This window comes from Glycine max, chromosome 7 (assembly GCF_000004515.6).
Source record: "Glycine max cultivar Williams 82 chromosome 7, Glycine_max_v4.0, whole genome shotgun sequence".
NCBI lineage: Eukaryota > Viridiplantae > Streptophyta > Magnoliopsida > Fabales > Fabaceae > Glycine > Glycine max.
In genome coordinates, this window is record NC_038243.2 from 25,110,022 (window position 1) to 25,113,760 (window position 3,739).

Consider the following 3,739-nt stretch of genomic DNA (forward strand, 5'->3'; position numbering starts at 1 on the left):
GATAGGATAGCAAGAGACAACGAATTAACCCATAACATAGTCCAATAGCCCATCTCATAACATAACTATATAAAAAAAACTCACCTTCCAAAAAGCACTCTTAGTGAAAAAGGGTATTAACCTCCATAGTAAGTTTCCGCCAAAGCTCCTCGGCAGCAATCAATGACTCAGAGCTTTCACGCCATTTTTGTTGGTAGTCAACAACCAGCTGAGAAAACTCAACATTTCTTTCTAAAATGCCTTTGGCTTCAGTTTTCTAAAATGTCATCAGAAATTCATTAATTAGTACAACACAGATATACAAGGACAAAGCACTTAATATTATGGACTAGTAATTGCTTGATGTTCAAATTCTTTCATAATGTCATTAAGTTTCTCTCTAGCAAAATTTGCTTCAAGTGCACTCTTGTCACGTTATGATCGTAATACAATAGTCTCACTCCTGAAGACACAAAATTTCAGATTTAGAACCCATACATTACATGCTATACAGAAAGCATGTAGGTATATCTGTAAAACGATCATGCAACAATTTAGTAATCCAAATATTATTTCTCTTATGAGCATTAAGATTACTTGGTTATAATTGCTCTAAAAAGTTGAAAATAATATGAATCAAAGAATAAAAAAGGGAATATAGTTCTGTGAACAAGAAAAAACTTCATTAATTGTTACAAGGGATTCGGAATAAATAACCAGAAATTATAAAAATCATTGTAAAATCAACTACAACTCAAACCAAACAACTTTTTGAGAGTTCCGATAACTGAATTTAAATTACTTCTCCATGGTTAGCAGATTAAAAATTATAAAAGCAGTTTATGTTATTTTATATAACCAGTAATCTAGAAGGGAAGCCAAGGTGCAAGGTTGGAGTTGTCATCATGTCAGGTAATGCAGCCCTGTCATACACCCACATTAGGATGGACCCTTCCCTAGACCCTGTACACAGCAGGAACTTTATAGAACCATGCTGCAGTTTAGTAGTCTACGTACCTTTTACTGTTAAATTCAGTAGCATATGATTAGGTCGATTATTATACTCTTCTCTTTTCAGCCAATTAGACACAATAAATTAATACATAACAGCAGATATAAAAAAAGCAGAGTGGCAGTATTTATAAGAAATCCAGACATACTACAAGCAACCATATTTCTAAGAAAAAATTATGAACATTTATGCCATATTTTTCCGAAAATATAGCAAATTTGAAACCTTTACCTAGACTTTGCTAAATCATCCTCAAGGCATCTCACACGCTCAGCAGCTTTTTCAAGGGACTTCTTAGCAACCTCCTATAATAATGAAAACAACACACAATATAAGTGCTAGATAAAGAACCTTTCATGAGAATTCACCGAATAACTACAGCTTATAGGAGAGTTGGTTCATTACATGATGTCAAAGCAGAAAGAAAATTAATGGGCTACAACACAATAATGTCAAGGAGTATAACAAGATTTAATCAAGCAGTACAACAAGATTAGGCAATAATTTTAGATCCAAGTAATGACCAAATCAACTTTGCATAATTAACACAACCTTATATTCTTCACAAAATAAAAGTGTAATTTCAGCACAAAGAATAAGAGACCTATGTATTCTGCACACTTCAAGCCCAAAGAGCACAATAAAACCATTAATAATTTTCTTGACAAAGGTGATCCTTGACAAGAAGTATGAGATTAGAAGTAATTTTCTCAAAAGATTCCCAACATTGTCTTTACCTGTGAACTTTCAATTGAAGTCTTAAGGTTGTTTCTTCCAACTTCCGCAACAGCTGAAAAATCCAGAATCAATAAAATATAAGATGCCAACAGAGTATAAGGGGCAGACACCTGTCTGACAATAATCAAACAAAGAACCAAAGCTAATCTACACTAGCTTACAGATCTAAAGATCCATTAAGAAATCATTATTCAATTCAAATCAGCATTTTTCACAATACAACAAAAAATACTTATGAAAACAAGCACAACCTATCAAGAACAATATCCTTATCCCACTAGGAAAGGCAGCTACATGGATTACACAATGTCATTACACTCGGTTAAAAATAAAATTCTAACTCCACCTGTGGTCTCATAGGTTGTGCTAGGTCCTCAATAGCCAACCTAAAACTAGCTGAAAGCCCAAACATGGATCACACGAGGACAACCAATTGAGCATGCAAAAAACTAAATCAATGTAATTGCATTACACACGTTTCTCTGCCAACACACAAGCATAACCAACATACAAAGATACAAAGAATTTCCAACTAATTGACCAGTAAGTTAAGGCAGAACCTGTAAGCACTTCATTATAGTCACACACACACAAAGAAAAAAGACACAGGAGGAATCATACATCACACATTCATTAGAGTTTATATCCAAGGGACCAGGATTATCTCTAAAATTTGAACCCTGAAGGCATTTTAAAGTTTTAATGTTTTTTTGCTAAAGGTAGAATGTATGCATGCCTGTGTATGCTTTCATTGGATTATTAAAATAAAAAATTCTCAAAGAAAGTCCATACCATATCAATGATAAAGTAAATTTATTAATTCAATTTCTATATGATAGAAATAAAGAGTGACCCTTAGCGACGGGGAGCACCACTTCATCACCCTCGTCCTCGCCTTCTTCGCCGCCTCCAACGACATCGTCCTAGAAAACCTCGTTGGCCACTTCACCAAAGAAATCCAACTCCCGGAGGCCCGCGCTTTCTATGGCTTCCAATTCGGCATCGAAAATATTCACTCTGAAATTTACAGCCTCCTCTTAGAAACCTCACTAAAGACTCCACAGAAAAAAATCGTCTGTTTCGCACCATAAACACCATCCTACGCATCACCAAAAAATCCCAGTGGGCCCTCTGCTGGATCGATGCCTCAAAATCCTTCATGGAGCGCCTCGTGGCATTCGCTTGCATCGAAGGAATATTCTTCTCTGGAAGCTACTGTGTGATATTTTGGCTCGAGAAGTGTGAGTTAATGGGGCTCACCTTCTCTAACGAACTCATCTCATGAGATGAAGGGCTTCACTGCGACTTCGCATGTCTATTGTACTCGCTTCTTAGGAAGAAGCTTAGTGAGGAGTGCGTGAGGGAGTTTGTGTGCGGAGGTCGAGGGACGATGGGTTAGAGAACGACGTTGTTAGGTTTCTTTGCGCTTTTGAATGTCAAGGGATACCACAACCCTAGCCTTTATGAAAGAGTCCAATGAGATAAAGACGGTGTTTTAATAAAAACCGTCATAATTATTATGACCAACACACATTCTAAGGCGGTTTTCAATAACCTTCTTAGAATGTCTATTGTACAAGGCTTTTTTCAATAAATAATTACAAAAATGTCACCGATTTGTTTTCTAAGGTGGTTCTAAAAGAACGTCGTAGAATGACTATCGTAAAAACACCCATTTCTAGTAGTGATAATGTAAAAAACATTATTCTTATACAAATTCAGAAATTGAATTATTATTTTTATGCATTATTAAAGTCATTATTCCATTAAAATTTATCGGTTAAAGACATGATAGACTTGATGGACTAATCCGACATTTGAGTAATCATGAGATGTAGAGATATCTCCATTTTCTAGTCTATAACAACATAAATCACATGTTAATAAAACTTAATTTTTTTAATTTAACATAATAATAAATAAAAATTTGACTATTTATATGCCTATTTTTGTACTCGACAATTTCTTTACATTAGCATCTATAGTCAACCTTGTGCCAAAGAAAGAATT

General features: G+C 34.9%; 1 pseudogene; it reads left to right on the plus strand.

The window, feature by feature from the left end:
* Positions 1-2,461: 2,461 nt before the first annotated feature.
* LOC100806880 (ribonucleoside-diphosphate reductase small chain-like) lies at positions 2,462-3,128 on the plus strand (annotated as a pseudogene).
* The last annotated feature ends 611 nt before the right edge of the window (positions 3,129-3,739 follow it).